The following is a 10,000-nucleotide window of genomic DNA, read 5'->3' on the forward strand; positions in this document are numbered from 1 at the left end:
TTCAATACTGTTTCAGTGAATGTGAGTTTCAAGGGCAGAGAAATGTTATTGATAAGTCTGTTTTCATTGTGAGACTGTATTTCTTTGCTTAGCAAACGTCTATCAGTGTTTGTGGTATAAAATTTGAAATAATGTTTAAATTATACCCATATATATGTAAAGCAGACAACAGTACACACACTGACAGTTCTGAACAGTGTTTATGGTAACTGGGCAAGAAATAGCCAAGTAATGGGACACTGGAATGACTGCAGGGGGGGAGGGGTTGTGTATTGGGGGCCGCAATCCATTATCCCGGCTCTGGGTTTGCACTCACCCAGCAAAAAATCCTGCTGGCTCCCTTGCTAGTAAGTTACATTTTTCATGAAATGTAATTCATCAGTCCATCCACAGCCCCTTTTTCCTATTTTTTTTCACATGGAGACTTTGTGTCACTTTCATCAGTGACAATCATTAAAACATAAGAGGCTTTAGGGTGTTCTTTAGTTTAGAGTTTAGAGTTGCAGACAAATATATTCCTGAAAAAGATATCAAGTACTACAACCATAGAAGGAGCCCCAGAAACATGTAATCAGTTTAACAACCATAGAACTGTCACATCTAATAGTATCTTGCATAAAAAAAATGTGTAAGTATTTCTACTGGAAAATGATGTACCAGAGTGTACATGATGGGAGAAAGAACCCATGTTACATAGTAAACTCTGCAAGTGTTTATCAGGGCCAGATGGTCTCTTAGTTAACAGTTGCTTCAGATTATATCCCTCTTAAAGGAATGCCTACGTGTATTAGGAAGTATGTTGCAAAGATCATTGTTGGCAGGCAACTTATCACAGTGAGAATCAGTATTCTTCCTAATGGCATTGAAACTGTATTCATACCGCAGGATTCAGCAGGCTCTGCACGGTGTGAAGAATTAGTGCAAGAGGCTGCTGCAGGCAATGTGGCTGACGTGTGATCCAGGAACAAGCTCTTGTGACGTGCACGAGCGCTCCTGCACTATTCCTGCATGGACACAGCTCCTTTATGCTAATTACCCCATTTGCTGGTGAAAACCATGCAAGCAAGGTGAATTAGTGAACCAGGAAGCTGGCAGGCATCCATGCAGGAATAGTGTAACCTGCAGAAATGCATTCAGCTACTAAACGAATACATTTCTGCAAATTACAAAATGGAGGCATGACAGCTTGAACGAAAGCATGTATTCAATGTAGTAGGCATGCCAATGGCCAAATATATGACCATTGGCATGGGAAATAGTTGCAAAATTATAAAAAATAACTTATTTTTTGGCCAATTTTGGACGTTTAATCATAGCGCAGCAGTGCACAAATGGGAGCATGCTGAAAATAAAAAAAAATGAGAAAAGTCAATTTTAAGATGATTACACATTTTGCCATTATAGTCAATGGCATGCATAAGACAACATGACCATGGAATCGTGATTGCTAATGGGGAAGGCTAGGTGACAGTTTTGTAACCATGCATTAGCAGTCAGTTCTCTGCAAATGGGGGAATGATACTGGATCACATATTTTCCCTCAGTGCTAGCTTGCACTCAACCGTGTAGGTGCAGCAAGACCATGGTGTAAGCCTAAGAGCTAGATGACCTCATCAGAGGTTGTGTCATGCTTGCTGTAAGCTGAGTGAAGCTCTGTGGCCCGTGTTTGCGCTTAGCTAGGCACAGCTCAGGCAGGGAGTGTGTCTAAGTTGTTCTTGCCTTAAACCAAGAAATGCAGAGTGTGATCATGTCCAGGGAGGGCCAGTTTCATCTAAATGGTGTTTACATTGCCTAAATGGATGTGCGCGGTGTACACTGGGTTGAAAAAAAAAAAAGAAATAGCAGCTCTGTTCACATCTGAGCACTGGATATGCGCGGCTCACCTTGGGGCTTAAACGGGAAGGCATTGGGAAGGGGAAAACAGCAGTAGGAAGGCAATCGAGAAGAACTAGTATAGCTGACAGGTGAAATGTATCCAAATCAACCAATTACACCGGCAGCAGCCCAGCACACAACTATAAACTATGCAAACACCTTTCACTCTGTTTTTCCCCACAACTTCTACACCACTGGTGTACACAAATGGGGAAATTTTACTAGACAAAGCTAACAAAATGTTAGGGGCTGCTGTCGCTCCCATACATCAATATGTGGAAGAGGCTGAGGGTGGTGAGGATGAGAATGCTGATAACCAACCCATAGTAAGGAGAAGCAGAGGAATGTACAGACCCAGGGTAACCTATCAGGGTCTACATGAGCTGGAGACAGTGGAGTGCTATAGGGTGGACAGAGACCTCCTACAGCAAATTGTTGAGCTGTGCCGGCCATGCCTCACACACAGAATCAACAGAGGGGAACCCATTCTAGTGGATACCAAGGTATGTGTAGGCTTAAGAATACTAGCCCAAGTACCTTCCAAAGGCTAACTGGGGATGTCATGGGGATCTCACAGGCATCAGCATCCAGGGTAGTCCACCAATTCCTGGATGACATGTCAGCACATGCCAGTGAGCACATATATTTCCACAACACCTGTGAGGCATTCGCCATGCATCTCTTCCACCAAATAGCAGAATATCCAGAGGTAGTGGGTGCTATAGACTGCACGCATATACACATCAACGCACAACCCGGTGAGCAGGGTAGGGTCTACATAAACTGCAAGGGCTTCCACTCCATCAACTACCAGGTCATGTGCAATGACCATGGCATTATAATGAATGTGTGTTCTGGCAGCCCTGGAAGCTATCACGACTCCCACATCTGGCATATGACATAGCTATACCAGTCATTTGCCAGTGGGGACATCCCATATGGCCACCTAGTGCAGGATGCTGGTTACACACTGAAGCTGTGGCTGATGATACCCACCAGAAATGCACACACACCTGAACAAGAACTCCATCATGAGGCACACGCACAAGCCAGAGTCATAATAGAGCATGTGTTTGGGATGCTCAAGTCATGGTTCCAGTGCCTGGCAATATCTAGTGGAGCCTTGCAGTACTCTCCAGCTACAAGAACACAAATTTTCATTGTATATGCCATGCTACATAATATGATCTTGCAGAAACAGCTGCAGCAGGAACAGCATTGGGCAGGGCCACACAGTCCCCCCCCACCATTGCCAAGGCCAGCACAGGCACAGAGTGACTCAGAGGAGGAACAACCTGAGCCTGCCCCTGTAATCAGGAGGCATGCCCAGTATGCTCAGGCTTTGGCAAAAAGGCAACGCATAGCACGTACACTGACATGGTAGGAACCCAGGGAATGACACCTCTCTCTGACTCGCACATATAGTAAAAGGGATGACAAACATGACACTGCCTGTGCTTTACCATGTATAGGGAGTGTACTATGTGCATCTGACATAGTCAGCCCTCCAGCACCATCCTCAGTACTGGCACAGTCCCAAGGGAAGTCACTCTTGCTATCAATTGCTGAATGGAGTAGTATGTTCTGCTAGTTGTATCTATGTATGGATGTGAGCATGCAAGGGAATTGGGTGGCTGAATGGGATGGCAGCAGATAGTGGACATCTATATGGGCAGCATGAAATCCATAACAAATGCTGGTGTCAACAATTTAGGCAGTACAAGACAAGGTGACAAATCCACTGCAGTAAATGTGTTGGCCCAAATGTCTGTCCATAGGACACACACATGCATGCCAGTGAGGCTCACATAACCAACAACAGTCTCAGCCAGCAGGACAATTGCAGATGACCACAAAGAAAGGCTGTGCTAAGGCCTCCAATTGATGGCAATGGAGAACAGCCCCCGCTACAGACCTAAACAGACAGACTACAACAGGTCAGGCAGTTGGATGTTAGTTCTGAAGGGTAAGAAGTCTGAAACTGAAATGTAGGTCAATAAAACCTAAGATCTGTACTCTACTGATATGCCTCTAGTTTGCATCATAGGTCAGAATACCAAATGAAATGAAAGCCAGCAGAGTACCTGAGATACCAGTACAGTCATAGCAAATGTTTACAGTTGTTAGGTGTGCCCCCCCCCCCCACAATCCTATGTAGAAATGCATCAACATGTATGTGTGGATTTAATAACAGTGGAGCACAGATTACCTGAGCTGGCCCAATATGTAGGATAGATTGTTGCATGTGTACAATATGCAAGGCTCTGTGTGTTAGGTTGTTGTATATTGTATATTGCGTGGAAGTGATCAGCATGTAGACATGGAAGGTTGTCTCCCGGTAGCCTATGGTCAGTACTGTTGATGACAGGGCCATGTTTTGACAACTGCAGTGTCAACCACAATGCATCTCAACAAGAGCCAATTCAGCAGTCATCCATACTCATTGTTCGGATGTAATGTCTGTCACCATCTGAAATATGGACATGCTATGAATGTGGGCCCAGATGTACACACAATACACAGGCAGAAGTACCCTATACAGAGTACATAAAATTTAACTGTCAACTGCACGCATCTTTGGAATTGTACATACAGGTTAGCAGCACATTAACAGATAAAGCGTGTATCCAAGGTCCAAATACACTCCAAGAAACACCAGACAGTGTACTGATGGTCAATAAAGACTGGAAAGCAAATAGCTTAGAGTATAAAAACTTTATGCCACACTTTCATCTCAGCAGGACTTCTTCAGAACAAACAATAAAAAACAAAGCAAAGCAACAACAGTTATATACCTAGTTCAAAACTGTATGAGCCAATAAAAAATCCAAAGCAGTTAATCAATTAAAACCACACTTAAATTTTAAAGTAGCCTGCACTGCAAAGTAGAACTGTTAGGGAACCACAGAAAATGAATTAAAATGTCCTTATAGTAAGTTTCCTATATTTAAGAAAACATTTGATGTTAATTGCATAATTTAGACTGAGCTTTTTATCAGCCCATAATCTAATTTGTCAAGCAGTTTCCATTTATTCCACAATATTCGTATAACCACCACCTCTGGGATCAAGAGGCACTTCTAAAATAGAGAATAACATTTTTTTATATTTTATACACTCTATAGTATGTATGTATAAAGCATTGTTTGAATATTTGCTCTTAATACTATATACGTGTTCTCTAATACGCTCATTTAAGGTACGGGTGGTCATCCCCACATAATATAAATTACAACCACTATATAACCCTATGTACACTACTCCCAACTTCCACAAGAAAAATGACCAGGTACTTGTATAGTGTGTTCCAAATGCCGTAGGGAAATGTACTGTCCTGAAATAAACCTACAAAAATTACAACAACCACATTTAAACATCCCCAGTTTAGCATTCTCTATGCACTTGTTTGTCTTACCACTACTTCTTTCAAGAACATTTTTAAGACAGTTTGTATTTCTATACACAAATTTGGGTGTAGGGCCTAAGATGTTATGTAAGTCACTGTTGCCCTCCACAATCTTCCAGTTTTTCTGAACAATTTCTTATACCTTTACAATCCACTGTCATATCCAAATTACAGATAGTACTGTTGGTAGCTCTGTTAGTTCCATTAATTGTTTACTCATAAAGGGATATTTAAGTATAGGTGGATAAAATCTGTCCCTTTTATCCAAAATGTCAAGTTTCAGGCCATTGAGATAATCCAAATCATAACCCCAATCTAAAAACATAGAGGTAATTCTAAGAAACTCTTCTTGCAAGTCTGACTGGGAAGTAGTCATCTGGGAAGACCGGATGTATTGTCCCTTAGGGATACTCTTTTTGATAAAGAAAGGATGGTTACTATTAAAATGTAAGTAACCATTCGTGAAAGTTTCCTTTTCATAGATCTTACTATCAAAACATCCAGAAACTGTATTCCAACCAAAACTGACATCTAAAATATTAATCTGATGTCCACAACCACTCTTGACAAATTGCAAAAAAACAGACCTTGAATTAAGGTCATGAAGAAATTGTTCGCATACACCATTATTACCCTATAGAACAAAAATCAGGTCATCTACAAACCTGGCATAGAAATGTATATTATATAATGATCTCAAATTAGAGAGAACAGTAACCTCCCACCATGCCATGACAATGTTTGCATAAGAGGGGGCAGCAGAAGACCCCATAGCTACCCCCTTACATTGTCTAAAAAAATGTCCATTGAAGGTAAAAAAATTGTGTTCCAACAAAATTTCCAAAAAACTACACACTAAACCAGTTTGTTCAGCCCCAAGGTTGGAATACAAAGAAAGAAATTCTCTAACTGCTTCCACGCCTGTTTTGTGTGGAATACAGGTAAATAATGAAACCACGTCCACTGTAAAAATAATATGTCTCTCACATGTGCAGGAAAAAGTAGAAATAAACTCCCTGAATTTGTCCAGGAAGTCCAAAGAGTCCTTCAAATAGGACCCTAGTCCTTGTAAAACAGGAATTAAATAGGACTCGATAAGCAAAGCCAAACCCTCTGTAGCTGAATGTGGTGCCAAAACTATCGGTCTAAAAGGACGATGGTCTAAAGACTTATGAGTTTTGGGGATGCCAAAAAGTGTCCCAACCCTAGGTTTTTCCACCAAACAAAAATTGTATGTGTTAAAATCTAAACTTTGATTCATAAGTGCTTCATAAAGAAAAGCTCTGATATAATGAAAACCTGTGGTCTGAAGAAGTTCATTTGATTTGAGTGAACAAAAGCGCTCACAGATTAAAGTTTTGGTTTGCCTTTGGAGTAGTGGCCCTTTGTTACATTGCCCTACATGTGACATTATGGATTGATTAACAATATAGGCAAACCTTTGTATTTCTCATAGAACATTCTCCACCGACGTCTCATACACAAACACACTTGGCTAGGCAACAACCACTATACTGGTAGTTCCCTGCATATTGCCTCACATATAGTAACCATGGTGTGGTTGCAATGCACTACATGTCTGTTGACTACAACAGTGCCAATGATAGCAGAAAGTACTATGATGTGTTACATCTCCTGGCTTGAGTGTGTGTTATCCAGCAAGTAAAAGGACATGACAAACTGTTCCATCCATACAGTAGGCAAATAAATGCTTACAGTGGTCCTTTTGCTATGTTTCCCACTGGACACCAGCAACTACTGTACAATCTGCAAATGTAACCTACAAAGGGAATACCAGACCTTATGCACATGCCCTGTATGGACAGATGTCACTAACTCCACTGAATACCTGTATCATGCTGTCAATGTAGATGCAAGCACAACCTCAGTTCCATAGCCAGATCTCACCAAATGAGGTCAAGAATGTCACATCAGAAGATAACAATCTGTATACACAACATGCCCCAGAGACCTCAAGTACACTTACACATCACAGACCATGCATGTGGGACATGTGCACAACTCAGACACTATGTTATGGAATATAGATCACATACATGGCATGCAGTGCACAGCACTGGCCACCCATAATAGTAACTGAGATGATTGGATGGTGAATGCAATACCCACCTGTGGGGGCCAATCCAAGGACTACACCCCTGAGCCACAATGGAGACCATTGTCATGTGGCCTGATGCCAAGGTATTCCCACACAACCCAGACACTATGTTATGGAATATAGATCACGTACATGGCAAGCAGTGCACGGCACTGGCCACCCACAATAGTAACCCAGTGAGTGGATGGCGAATATAATACCCACCTGTGGGGGCCAATCCAGGGACTACACCCCTGAGCCACACTGGAGACCATTGTCATGTGGCCTGATGCCAAGGTATTCCCTTTTCCTAGCCTTGTGCAGCCTTCAGGCACAGTCACCTACTACACACCTGTGAAGCAATGAACCCATGCATCTCAGTACTGGCAAGTGTGCATGCGTGTGTGTGTGTGTGTGTGTGTGTGTGTGTGTGTGTGTGTGTGGCGATTAATGATTTTGAAGCCATTCACACTCACTACACCTCCCATTGCCCTACTTTAGCATGCCTGCTCATGTCATTCACCTTGAAATAACCCTTCGGTCATATATCAACCAGAAAAGCTCTGTGGTGCATGTGATAACTGCATAATACTGTAGTGTAGCAAACTAGTTAGGTAGGAATTCTAATCCTGACCCTGCCAACTGTGATAATGTGTGTGATTCTCTGAGAGAGTGTGGGTGTATCTTCCTTGATGCCGGCTTTTGTAGGCAGTCACATGTACTGCACTTCCCTTATCCATCCTTTATCACTGCTGCTGATATCACTCACCTTCAAAGATACATTTGGACAGCTTTCCAACATGTAAGCTCTGTGACACATACAATAACTGTATAACACTGTAATAACAATACATAGTTAGGTAGGAGTCTGAAATTCAGTACTGGTGAGTGTGTGTATGTGTCATCACTGTCCTGTCTGGGTGTTGGAGTGATTGTGTAATGACAGGATCCATTGCAGTGTGGTTTTTCTACATCATTATATTGAGGAGCTACATGTCCCATTGTCCATATTACAAGGCCAACATTTTCCAAACACTGTAGAGATTGTTGTAGACAATCCTCAGCCATAAATGTGTATACCCATGTGCAATTGCCATGTCACGGTATGTTTAGTATACAATATAGGCAACTGTTATAATGCCTAGATACCACTCTACACCCATGGATCATACACACATACGCTTGGCTCTTACTGTCCTACTCCCTTCCTTTCTTAATTTGTCTCTGTCTATCTCTCACACTCCCTCTCTGGTGGGTGTGGAAAAGTGCATCTGCTTTTGTTATGCAGCAGCTTGAGTTTTGTAAGTGATGCTCATGATCAGCTGATGGCCTGTGCATGAATTTCAGTCCCCTGCTTGCTAACTGCATGTGGAACAGCTGTGGTACCATTCCTATAGCCAGTTGCATGGAAGCACACTCCTATAACTAAGCACTTCATGTGGGTGTTGGCCCTTTTCCTTCACTGTGAGCAGGACTTCATGTGGGTGTTTTACAAGCAGCATCTCATGGGTAGTTGCAAATACCTCTTACAACATACACTGTGGAGACAGGCCAACAAACAGGAGGGGGATGTTCCAGACATGAGGACAGAATGTAAATATTGCTCTTCTACATTTGAAGTAATTTTGTTTTAACAGGGTTTGTGCGGATATGGCTGTTCTACATAATTTAAAATATTGCATGGCAGTGTTATATGGTTGAGGAAAGTCTCACCTGTAGGGCTATCTGCAGACTGGTCAGAGTTTGGAGTTTTACACGTGTTGTGTTACTCACACATTTCCTATCTTTAGAAATGCAGTAGCATACTCTGAGGATTGCAGTAAGTACATGGCGACATCCATGTGAGTTATTGACTTCATATCTCTCAGAAGACATATGTCACTGTTACACCAGTAAATGTATGAGTTTATCACAGCAACATGTCAATACTGGCCCTGTGTTTGTGCATCCAACCCCAAGTCTGTCAACCTTTGTCCATATGTCATGAAGTAAGAGGTGCATATGTTCAGTACATTATTATTTACTGACATCATACCTGATAACAAGCCAGTCAGATATCAGACTGCTAGACATGTTATGTATAGTAGGACTTATATTTGAGGACAAAACCTGGACATTCTGTTGTAGTGTGTACAGTAGTGAGGTATGTGTACTTATGGTGATTGTTGACAGTGTGTATTGTGAATATGTAACTTAGCTTGTGTACAGACTGTGTTAGGTGTCATTGTTCTTGGTCCTGTTCTATCTGATGTTGCATGCTGCTCCAATGTATGGTACCAATCAGCGTACATGTTTGTAGGGCCAGACCAACAAATGTCCCATTCGACAGTCAGGCATTCGACTACACTGTGTATTGGCTCAGTATATGTAGGGTTAGTGTGTGTGGTACATATGAGGATGGTGTTGTTCACACAGTCCATATACTGTAATATTAATTAGGCTTACCATAATATGACTGTGGCTGTGTTCAGATTGGTTGTGGGTATACACTTTCACACTGGTGTCTGTTACTCCATGCTGTTACATGCCTGAAGTGCCTGCTATATTTGCAAGTACATGTGTATTCCCCCATAAGAAACAGGCCAGTGTTATGACAGTCTGCCTGTAGTTTGCATAGTGCT

Source organism: Protopterus annectens, chromosome 5.part1, assembly GCF_019279795.1.
Source record: "Protopterus annectens isolate FY-2018-M chromosome 5.part1, PAN1.0, whole genome shotgun sequence".
NCBI lineage: Eukaryota > Metazoa > Chordata > Ceratodontiformes > Protopteridae > Protopterus > Protopterus annectens.